This window comes from Stenella coeruleoalba (genome assembly GCF_951394435.1).
Source record: "Stenella coeruleoalba genome assembly, chromosome: 6".
Taxonomy (NCBI): domain Eukaryota; kingdom Metazoa; phylum Chordata; class Mammalia; order Artiodactyla; family Delphinidae; genus Stenella; species Stenella coeruleoalba.
In genome coordinates this window covers 56056981-56069745 of record NC_137151.1, presented here as the reverse complement: position 1 = coordinate 56069745, position 12765 = coordinate 56056981, and the positions used below count along the sequence as shown (strand labels likewise).

Genomic DNA, 12765 nt, shown 5'->3' with positions numbered 1-12765 from the left:
TCTTAGATTTCTCCTTTAACACAAACTCTTTGGAGATAGGCACAATGTCTCCATGTTCTGTGTTAAATAAAGCATTCCGCAGTGATTACAAAGGTATATAACAAAAGTTATCCTAGATTAAACAGTGAGATGATTGAAAAATAAGAGAAAAATCTATTTCCGTTTGCAATCCCAGTGGCAGTATCATAACCATGACCACCTTGTCTGAAATCATAGAATAACACCAGCCTTAAAACTTTCCTCTTCTGGAGTGCCATAACACCTATTTATGAAATTTCAAATCGACTCCATGCGCTGAGGGCAGGGACTATGTTTATTCTTTAATAGATGCAAACAGAAGCCGGAACACAGCCTTCCCACACACTCTGTTCTCAGTATTTGTTGATAGATTTAACTAGGCTGCAATGAACACAGATGAGCCATCTCCTCCAAATCAAGCAATTAACCAACATTCATAGCAGTTTATAAATTACAAAGAATATTCCTATATATTCTCATTTGCAAGGAATGCAAGAAAACAGTTAAATCCAAGAGATACTTGGGAGGAAAATGCTGCATTTCATAATGTCCCTTCATGTCCACACCTGAGTCAGCCTTAAAATCTCAAGATAATAAACCCTTATTATCCAGTTATCCTGGACACCTAAACACACGCTCTGTGCTCACTCCACTCAAAGGAGCTTCTTGCATCAAACCATCCATCTGACCTCAAAGCAAAGCAGTCTCAGAAGGTGCCTCCTTTCTTTTGACAAAATAAATAAAGACAGAGTAGCAAGTGAAACACTGCTACTGCTACAGTGAAACACTGGAAAGTAAGATGCACAGGATCATTAAGAATTTTTTTTTTTTAATTTAAGAGAAGAGATACATCAAAAACATCCTCAGTTTTAGGGGCTCAAAAACGTCTCCACCTAATAAGACTAAGACTCACCTACACGATAGCCATGTCTTCTGTAGTACTGCCTTTAGAACTTTCCTTTGCATTGGCAACCTTTAGTGTTTATCAAAAGAAAGGAAATGGGTGGTGGTGATGGGTGGGGAGGTGCTGTCTAAAGCAGCCTACAGAATAAATAATATAGTAGAGAGGAAGTAAGAGAAGACAAAGCAGGACAGAGACCACAAAAGGAAACAAAGCCCTGCTAGAGGCGGCAATGGCTGCTGCTGGAAATTCACGCAAAACTGCCTTCTAGAAGCTTCCTGAAAGCAAGAGCCATATCTTGACACTCTTTTAAAGATCCCAGGAGGCTGGGGAAAAACCAACTCTTGATGAATACTTGAAATTCTAGGAGGTCTCTCTCCCATTTCCCCCCCCACCCCCACCCCGGGTAGTAGAAGGAGCCTAGGAATTAGGAGACCTGGTCCTGGCATTGTGACTGGGAACATGTTACCAAACTTCTCTAGGATTCAGACGCCTCGTCCAGGAAAGCTGGTGGGGAGGAGAAGGGGTTATTGACCAAGAAACCAGAAAGCAATTGTGATGGTAAGTAAAAAAGCGGCCCTTGGTATTGCTTAACATGCAGAGCTGGGAAACAGGACATCATTCAGCTGTGATTTACCCCCTAAGACACATCGACCCAACCATTTGGTCCTCTTTCTTCAAAGCCATTCTACAAATTGTGCCTCTAATTCTGCTGTTCTTTTCTTTAGAGTTAGGTTTGTCTTATACTCAAACCTGACGTCTTTTTGCCTAAGTCATTAAAAGCAAAGTAAATTTACAGTCACAAGTAATATGAATGTAAAAGAGTTCTGGGCAAGAGGTTTGAACTCAAATGTTTAAGTTCTGATGCACAAGATTAAGTGGAAATTCCCTATTAGATTGAAATCATTTTCAACCCATATTTAAAAGACTCTGTAGAAAGATATACAAGTTGTTTTGAGAGAAGTGTCCTTAAATATCTAACTCTCCTAAGCCAGTATTTCAAGCTGCTAAAAAATTACTATATACAAGTTTGTTTAAAGACGTTTTCATTTTGATAACACTTGGCAAAAAAGAAATTTCACTTTCGGAAGAAAATATGAAGAAGCTACCTGTTTCTGGCTACAAGAGTCATTTTTCTAGATTGTGAAGGGATTTGTTCCATTCAACTTTGAACACTATCTCATCCATAGAGCCTTCCCAGGCCATGATAGTCAAAAGGTATCTTTAATTCCACATGCCACTTTGTACTTACAGATGGTTATCAATCAAAATCACAGTAAAAAATGTTGAACTCTACAAATCCCCCATGGCACCAAAAAGAGTACCTTACATGCAACAAACACTAAATAAATCTCCTTAAATGAAAGAATAGCAAGGTTGTTACGGAGGGGAAATCAAAATCAATTCTCTCCCACAAGGGATTTGGACTAATAATGTAAGACTTCTTCTGATACCAAGTACAAATTTCCAAGTTTATGGCCCAAGTTATCTGACTTATACACGATGAACAGCACATCTCCATAGCAGGACCTGTTCTGTTACCAGGCCTTCAGAAGCACCAGCTGCAGGCAGGTTATATTTTGGCGTTTCGAATATGCATACAGAAGGGATAAGTATAATAACAGAAAACCTGAAAGTAATACATTCTGCCTCAAACCAGGAAGGGCTCAGACAGGGAAATAACCAAGGGCAGCGTTCCTGGCAATAATCGTGCCTCCCAGGCCAATGGCTCTGGAGCAAGATTGAGCACCAGTCTTGCAGAAAGCCCCTGCTCATCCAGAAGCTGTCTTCACCCGGACGTTCCCCAGCCAAGCACCCGCCTCTCAACCTAACAGCAAGACACTACCTAACTCGAGGACAAAATAACTGTGACATTATTACCATCACCACCACCATCTAGACAGTCATAGATACTTAATCTATTAGAGAAAGCAAAGACACTTCCCAAGCCCACTTCAAAACCCACCTCAAAAGCTTCCTCTTAGAAGCCTTCTGGGTCTTGTCTTAATTGCTCACCCACCTGCTTCCTCCACTAGTCTGCGGGACTCTGGATGGCCAGACCTTGCTCTGCTTCACCAGCAAGCACAGTATGCTTTCTCACTTCAGTATCAATGGATACATCGGGGAGGAACGTAATTTTTCCAGCTATAATTCTCAAAGGAAATAACTGTACCTCGAAACACACTGCCAGCCTAATAAATTTAGGTAAATATAGCATCCTCATTTAAAATGCAAGGCCCATGGGACTTCCCTGGTGGCGCAGTGGTTAAGAATCCGCCTGCCAATGCAGGGGACACGGGTTCGAGCCCTGGTCCGGGAAGATCTCACATGTCGCAGAGCAACCACCCGAACAGCTCTTATTTACTAAGTGTTTACTGTGTATCAGGTAAGTGGAAGAGCTTTACATTCATATGTAATCTCATTTTATCCTTAAAAAAAAAAATCTATGGGACAGTTTTACTGATTCCTTTTTATTAATAAGGAAGCAAAGGCTCAGAGGGATTAACAACGTTCCCAAGGTTACACAATTTGTAAAGGTGAAGCTGGGACTTGAACCCAGGTCTGCCTTGAAAGCTCAGGCTCTGACCTGCTGCCTCCAAAGTCCTCAATGAACTGAGGGAAGGTGGGACAGGGAGGTGACCAGGAGAGCACAGAATACAAGTCTAAAGGACACAGTGGCTTTTGTATGAGGGTGAAAGTACCGTTGTTATGGCTCCAGCCGAGGAGAGCTGGGAGAAAGCCAACGCTAGGCCACAGCGGCCATGAGGCCAAAAGCCCGTACAGAACCACCTAGGGTTTGAACATGAACCACAGACTTTGCATGTGGTCCCATCCTGTCTCACAGAGCTCCGTGCAGGATGTGACCAGGATCACAGGATGCTCCCCTGTGGAAGGTTTATAGCAACTGGAGACCCCAGTCCCAACCCTCATATGGCGGTTAGCTCCCTAACAACCACCCCGATGACATCCTCTTTTCTTTTCCCTTCTCCTGCCCGTTAAGTTTTCCACTTGTATCACACAACAGAGCTATGAACCTGACCACCTTCTTGATGTGTGACAATCACAGGTCCCTGAGTAAAGGTAGGAGGCATTACATTAACAAAATGACCTTGGGCAAGTTATTTCACCTTTCACGGGCTCATCTGTCTAACAGGAACACCGCTCCCTTTACCGTTTGACAGGACAATACCAAGTCTCTTCCACCTGTAGGTGCTATCACTGTGAGGGGGAAGATTCATTTCTTGTTCCTAGGGCCACTGTCATCACAGTAGCTGATAAACCATCACCACAGATGAAAAAGGAACTCCTCTGAGGAGTCTACGGCATGGGTTGATGATACGCCTTTGGTATGAAAGGAGAAGAGACCTTGAAGACATGTCAGAAAGTCCATTTTTCAAAAAGTGTAAAGGTACTCAATCATCAGTGCCAGCTGAATGAAGCCTGGTATCATAAATCTAAAGAAATTAAATTTTTTAAATTGCACTGCAACTGGCCTCAAAGTGAAAAAGGTCAGACAGCTTCAAAGATGCCCCGTGAAAGGCAGCTATTCATTACACAAAGATTTCTTGCTTACGGAGCTGACAGACAGATCTTTCTCTTAAAGCCCCAGAATACAAGACGTCAAAATCCCTCCTCCACTTCTGTCAGTGCCTTGCTAGGATGCTCTGAACAAGGTTTTAACCTCCCCAGGCCCTGATTTCATTAAGTTGGGAGTTTGCAATACCCATGTAGTTTTTTTTTTTAAACTCCCCCAGGTGATTCTGATGTTCAGCCAGCAACATGTATTTAACACTAATTATATTCCAGGCCCTGCTCTAATCACTTTACTTTTATATATATACACACACACATACATGTATGTATACACACAGACACACACACACACAGTCATTTAATCCTCACAACCACCCTCTGGGGAAAGTACTATTAATGTCTCCATTCTGTGAAGGCACAGAGAGGCTGGGACTTGCCCAGGGTCATGTAGCTCATGGGGGCCCATCCAAGCAGTTTCGCTCCAGAGCCCGACCATGAAGTCCCTATTCTATGCCTACTTTTTTGGATAAAAATGAGAGACGAGCTCCCAGGGGCCTGGTGAGGTGGTAAACCAGACAAAACCTTCAAACGGGGAGAAAAATCATCTTTGGCCACACATACATGCCTGGACACACACACACACAAACACAACCCCCCCACACCCCCAGAGAGGCATCCCATGCCTCCATCTATCTTGAAAAAGAGAATCTACCTCTATTGAAAGACACCTCCTGTCCACTCCCTCAAGTTCTGCTAGGCATCCATCTTATCAGTTACTTCAAACTACAGTGCTGTCAATGTGTATGATCTGGAGGCATCACACAACAATATACATGCAACGAAAAGAGCACACTCTTCAGTTCATGAGCTTACAGGGGGAGAACACGGAGACGGGCCATACTGCCAACGAGGAAGATTATTTGGGGGCAGAGACCTCTGTGTCACATGGGCAATGCTTCCCCTATTCCTATCACTTACCCGGAAATTCGGAACTACGTTATTCAAGAGGGGAGCTCAAAAACACAGCAACAAAAAAAACTGCCCATTTCTCACTAGAATGAATTGTATGAAGCTTATTAAAAGGTGATGGGCTGGGGCAAGGAACGGCCTGGTACCCAAGCTTTCCTTCTCTGGGCTGTGTTACACAGTCCAATAAATGTAATAGGGTCTTAACCTTGGACATCAAGTTCTAAAATAAACTGGGGAATGCCTGCAGTGCTAATGCAGTGGAGAGCTGAATCAAATTCATACAAGCCACACAGGATCATCTCTTCCCACAGCTAAAGCAAGTATCTCAACACATGGATCACGGTGCTCTTATCTGAACTTTGTAAGGGAAACCATTCTGGGCCATAAACATTTGGCTGCAGGGCAATCGCCAAGTGTGACTGCCACGGGGGCCCATGAGAAAGATCACATGGGAACAGGTGATGGCTACATTTTTTAATCCATTCCAACAGCCCCAAAATGGGGGAATACCAGCGCTCTAGACGGTAGAAGTCAAAGACAACTCATGCTAGGACATAAAAGCCAAACATGTAGAGTTTTGTTTTGTTTTGTTTTTTAAATGTTAACAAATCCAGTCTCCAAGGAAGATAGGAAAGATAATACAAGGGTGTCATCGAAGGCAGGAGCATGTGACCTTTTAAGTGCCACGGGCTGCTTCAGCCGTCTAGACCCTCCAATCAGAATGTTCCCGAGCGATTCTGACATAGAAAATGCGATTACAAAGAAAATCAATTATATTGAAACGACATCAAAATATTTAGAAAGCAATCTGTGATAACAGTAATGTGTGCTTCTTAATGCATAAATAACATGACACAAGAGCAGGTCTAAGAGCTACTGTAGTTTTCTGAGCAGTGGTAGGCATAACTGATAGCTTAAACTATCTCCCACAATGTGATACAAAAGTGTGTAATTTCTAAGTGGCAAAGCCACAGGTGCTGACACTACATGGTTTATGGGCCCCTTTCATGATTGGAGGGGAAAAAACACATTTTGGCTAGAGGATAGTGAAAATAAAGATGTACTTTTTTTTCTTCACCCACTCACCCACATTCACAGATCCTCTGAAGTGCATCCAATGACCCTAAGGGTTAGGGACCCTGACCCAGAGAATCAGAGTCAGACCCAACAGAACAATTACTCAGACTTGCCAAAAGTTCTGCTAATAGCCCAGGAGTTTCTATAGAAACAGTAGCTCAGTTTTACACCACTCATGGAACAACTGAAATTCAGGAAATTAGATGGTAACTTACTAATTGGCACACATTAGCAGGATTGGGTATTCCACATATGCACCACTCTTAACATTTAAATGCCAAGTTCCATGATTAGTTTTCAGAGTAGTCTGTAAAAGTTCTATTTAACAAGGAAGTCCATCACCACCAAATTACTAACTCACAATAGCCAGCCTGGTGCTGAGAGAGCGAGAGCGCGCGCGCTGTAGAAATTTACAGCGTGAGACAATATTCAAAACCAGGAAAGCCAGGGTGAATATTGGGGACAAGTGTGTTTTACATCACTTTTATTGTTTTCATGGATGCTCTTCTTACCCTTTAAAAGGTATTTAAGGTCTAGCAAGTATAGTCTTCCAGTTAACTGGATCAGGCTTCCTAGTAAGACTGGTACCCAAGGCTTGGCCTCTTCTGCCCTCTCTGCTTCATACAGCCAGGCCATTCCCCAGCTGCATGCCTTCACAGGGGATGCCCTATGAAGATAAATATAATTCAGAGCCCAAAATACATGGACTTACACTGGGCCACTGCCAATTTCTCATGGATCCTGGGTAACTGAGACGGTTTTTGTTTCCATGATTAGGAACCTACAACAACAGCTGCCAAAGTGTAATACTTTTTCTAGACTAATAAAATTACCTAAATCTGGCTCACTGTTTCAGCTGTGGCACCAGCCACACTTCCCAGAAAGATGAAAGCCTTGTGCAGTTTCCAGAAGGGCTAGGATGGTAGCTCTGATCTAAACTGGAGGCATTCAACCCCAACCCAACAGCAAAAAACACATCGACTAAGTTCTGAATTCCAGAATTCCTATGCATGGAGATTACAAACGTCATTTTTAAAGTCAGATAAAACTTTAATCAAACCTGTGAAGTTCAAGCTTTACACCTGAAGTTAGGTGACATGCCAGGTATGAACATCAGATTTTTTTTTTTTCTCTAAAACACACTGACAGGTTCAATGAAGGCCCTTTAACTCTGCAGTGAAACCTTTGATCATGAATTCTGTCACCACCTCTCGACACGTACACACAAGTATGAAACATATCTCAGACCTAAGGAACAAAATCGGTATTGTGAAGTGGCACAGAAACCACACTTGCACATACATATACACAGAGATCACTCTCCTTTCAAGTTGGGGTTGAGGGGCTGAGTTGCAGAAACTACAGTCTCCAAACTGGAAAGGTTCCTTATACACAGTACATGAACACAGTTACAAAGTTATTTCCTAAATATGTGTGTGGTCCCAATGCCTTCTTAAAGGAAAAGCAGCCCAATTAGAACCCAGTGGAACACATGTTTCTTGAATGACTGAATTAGAGACAGTAGATGTGAAGCTGTTCTAGATAAAATGAAGATGTTGCACAGATGTACTAAGTTGTCACAGTCTCACTGAAACATCTTTCTGGTACAGAAAAATATGCGAGTCTGCAACAGAGCTGGATATAAAATAATAAATACCTGGCCCTTGTCTTTATGTAGTCCAACTTCCCAAGCCAATTCCCTTATTCCTTCTCACAAACCTAATAAAGCCCATATTTCAAGGTACTGATAACTCACTGAAAACCACAAAGCCATTCATTTCCAATTCAGACTTATGTTATGACTTCTTACAATTATCTCTTATCAACACTGTAAATCTGTAACAAACAGAAGAAGACCTTTACTCCACGAATCCGACAAACCACCATAAAAATAACAGCAGAGGTGGGGACACAAACACACCCAGTAGCAGGCACCGTTACGTTTTCCACTGTGAAGTGTCTGGTTTGGTCCTCACAGCAAGGAGGAGGCAGGGACTATAATTGTCCTCTCTGATGAAAGGAGGGGATAAAGAGAGAGTCAGAGAAACTTCGTAGCCTGCCCAGGCCACACCTTCCCTCTTAACACGGCACTCCATTTCTTCTCTTGAAGAACACTAGACCCTCACTTTTGGCACCCTAAGCCTTGGATCCCGAAATTAAATGATGTACAAGACCAGCCTCTATTGCACAGCATGGGGCCTAAAGACAGGATATATAAAACCAATTTGTCACTGTGGAATTTAGAAACCATTAAACCTTCACTAAAGACAACCCTCTCCTCAGAGGACCTTGTTACCAAACTATGATGGAAAAGGGAGAACTATGACGGAAAACAAAGAGCATTTCCTTCTCAGGACAGGGCAAGAGGAGAGAGCTATGAGGAAACAAAATGCAGAACCGTCTGTGCCAGGATTTAGGGATTGTTTTGGTACAGCACATCTTGAAGTCCATCGTCCTAAGATCAATCAAACAGAAGAAAAAACTTCAATAGACTCTGCTTTAATTCACTTGCCTAGACCTAAATACGTACTACCTGGTTTCAGAGATCATATCCTCATCTGTTCCAAAAGTTATGTTCAGAACTAAGAGCAAAAATCAGATCTATATATACTATTCTCATTAACAAGGTTTTTACTTGGAAGGGACTTTTCTGCCTTTATTACTGCAAGCACACGAATGATTCAATCAGCACGATCAGAGGTCCAGAAGACTTTATATTTTCACATGCTGTTATTTAAAACCAAAAAAAGAGGCTCATCTGGGGCTTCCCTGGTGGCGCAGTGGTTGAGAGTCCGCCTGCCGATGCAGGGGACGCGGGTTCGTTCCCCGGTCCGGGAAGACCCCACATGCCGCGGAGCGGCTGGGCCCGTGAACCATGGCCACTGAGCCTGCGCATCCGGAGCCTGCTCCGCAACGGGAGAGGCCACAACAGTGAGAGGCCCGTGTACCGCAAAAAAACCCAAAAAAAACTCATCTGGGCTGGCCAACTGTATCAACTTCCACAACTAAACAGAATTTCTCAAAATTGTCCCTGAATTTTAAAGCACTTTCCCATAAAAACCCTGCATGGGTAAGCAGCATGACCCTACCATCCTTATCTCAGGCTACCCAGCTAGTGCACAGCTAATAGGAAAACAAGGGATTGAACCCAGATGAAGCCACAGAAGACATAGACCATGGTTTTGCCATTTAAGAGTTTTGTGTTTACCACCTACTATGTTAAAAAAAAAAAAAAAAATGCGCGCACACACACACACACACAGACACAGAAATTTGAGTAAGACCCAGTTCCTGCCTTCAACACAGTCAACCTACTCACTAGAAGTCTAAATCTGTGGCATCATGGGAACATAACAAGACAGAGTGACATGACAGTACAGGCTTTGGAGGCAGGCAGACCGATCCATAGGGTTAAAATCCCCAAATCCTAACCCACCATGCTTTACCTACCCTGTGATCCTGAGCCTGTAACTTAAACTCTCTAAACCTTAGAATCCTCCTTTGTAACAGAGATGACATACTACAGAATAACTGTAAGAATTAGAAACAACATGACAAGTACCTAGGACTCTGCCTAGCAAGAAATGTATATGACATAAATGGTCCCACGTTATTACATCTGCTTATACAGCCCAACTACAACTTTTAAAGCCCAATTAAATGTCACTGGAATGGCCTTTTCCTTTCTTATCTGGGATATTAAAATGATAGAACTTGGGCTTCCCCGGTGGCGCAGCGGTTAAGAGTCCGCCTACTGATGCAGGGGACGCGGGTTTGTGCCCCGGTCCGGGAGGATCCCACATGCCGCGGAGCGGCTGGGCTCATGAGCCATGGCCGCTGAGCCTGCGCTCCGCAACGGGAGAGGCCACAGCAGTGAGAGGCCCGCGTACTGAAGAAAAAAAAAAAAAAAGAACTTAATCGCCAATTACGATATGGAGCTGACTGAGTGAGGGAGGGTGAAGGATGAGTCACACATTTCTGGCTTGAACAGTGCCAATGACCAAAGTGGGAAAAGCAGACAGAAGCATGGGGGTGAGGGAACTTTGGGGGGTGGAGAGTGGAAAGCAAGCAATAATTAGGAGGAAAATGAGTTCAGTTTGGATAGCTCAAGTTAAAAGTACGTATGAGTCATCCAAGTAGAAATGTCCAAAAGATTGTTTAAGACAAGGGTAAACTCAGAGAAAGACTTGGGGGTGATTAACATGTGGGTGGTGGCTAAAGCCACAGGAATATTGAAGCTCCCCAAAGAGGCTGAGCAGACTAAAAGCAAACCACCAAGGATGCAAGCCCAGGGAACATGAACATTAACAGCAGGAAGAGAAGGGCCTAGGAAGAAACGAAAGGAGAAAAGTGGGAAAAATGCAAAGGAACCCAAAGGAGAAAGTTTCAAATGAGGAGAGATCAATATATCAAGTGCTACAGAAAAGTCACGTCACAAGTCCTATTAGAGGCCATGTGTGACCTTAGGAGCAGTTTCTATAAAGTTGAGGTGATGGAAACCAGACAGCAGATCATCTGTAAGGTCTCTCCCTAAATGGTAAGGTTCTTTGATTTCCAAATAGACACCCACCCTTCTCCAAACCCATCAAATTATTAAAACCAACAACAACAGATTGCAAAGGTTTTTTCCCCAGAGAAAAGGAAATTTGCAAAAGAGACATAGTTAAAACCCACAAAAGCCATTTAACATGATCTTTGCTATTAAGCTCCTATTTCCTTGAAGCTGGTCCCCAGGGAAAGAGAAAAGAAAAATTAGCTTAAATTCTCTACCACCCAAAAACTGGAGGAGGAAAAAATGTCTAACTTACTAAATTTCCTGTCCAATAACTCTTAGCACAGTGCATATAAATTGCTATTTCAACATTATTTTGAGAAATGTGTTACCACAAGTCGGAAAGGCTTTGGTTTCAATATGCAAATCCCTGCATACAGTGGCAAAAATTCCATTTAAGCAGATTCCCACCTGGATTTCTAAATAAACCTAAGCTCTCGTTAAATTTAGTAAGTTGTTCTTCAGTGTCATTTTCCTCATTCCTTGTATACTGTATACTGTGTGTATAGAAAGTGGTGTCCTATGCAATTTTAAATAAAAGTTATAAAATGGTTCTACGATGCAGATTATGGCACTACAAGGGACTGCTCGCCTTGGCAGTATAAACTGGTCACACTAGTTAGCAGAGTTCAAAAATAATGCCCCCAAACATCTGCTCAGGCTCAGAAAGAGGTTTTTGTTTTAAGTCTACTCCACATACAAATACCTTTCAAGAAGTTACACACCATCACCTCTTGAGGAGCTTCTAAAAACACACACACACACAGATAGCAGGGACGCCCGCCCCATCCCCCAAATTCTACTTCAGCAGACCTAGGGTGAGCCCTGGTGCCCTAATCTTTGAAACCTCACAGGAGATTATGATGTGTACTCCCCTGCCACGCGCCTGTTGAGAAGTTTTTACCTTCTGGCAGGATTCCCACAAAGTTGAGGTGGGGGACAATTGGCCACTGTGTTCTTCATGGACGAGCCAGGCACGGCAGGAGGGGTGAGCACAGAATATGAAATCCCAGGAGTAAGCCATGCTGGACAGATGGCAGAGCGCACCTGCACGTCACATGCATGTCTCAAGAACACTCAGAGGTTTGGAAGCAGCTTTAACCTTGACCCCATCTCCTACGGAGGAGCATTTCCAGCACCCACAGAAAAGAGATCCAGGGCAGAGCCTCCAATGTCCCTAGTCAACCGTTCCATCCTGGACCTCCTGGGGATCCCTACTCCACAGCCTCAACCGTAAGCACCTGAGCATGGATAACAACAGTCCTCCAAGCTGTGTGCACTTAGGATGGGATTAGAGACTCCGTTCTCAGCCAATTCTCTCTCTCCTTAAAGGAAAGAGGGAATATTTGAGTCCTACTATATGCTCCACACTGCAGATAGAGAATACAAACAAAAAAGGAGAAACAGAACAAACTCTTAACCATCAGGAGCCTCCGGCCTCACCAAACCCCTTGTAGTAGGTATTTGTTTCACAATTTACATGTAAGACTGCAGTACAGGAAAACCATAGTACAGGAGAAGTTTAGCAACTTGCTTAAAGTTCCTAAGGCCCAGGAAGGGAAGGACACACTCAGAAGAGGTTAACAAGACAGTATGTAGAGGGGCTTCCCTGGTGGCACAGTGGTTAAGAATCTGCCTGCCAATTCAGGGGAAACGGGTTGGAGCCCTGGTCCGGGAAGATCCCACATGCTACAGAGCAACTATGCCCACGTGC

At 43.3% G+C, this 12765-nt stretch overlaps 1 protein-coding gene across 2 annotated transcripts in view; it reads right to left on the bottom strand.

Annotated features, from left to right (window-relative positions):
* TANC1 (tetratricopeptide repeat, ankyrin repeat and coiled-coil containing 1) overlaps positions 1-12765 on the bottom strand; it is a 230501-nt gene that overhangs the window by 162116 nt on the left and 55620 nt on the right. The window lies entirely within an intron of this gene.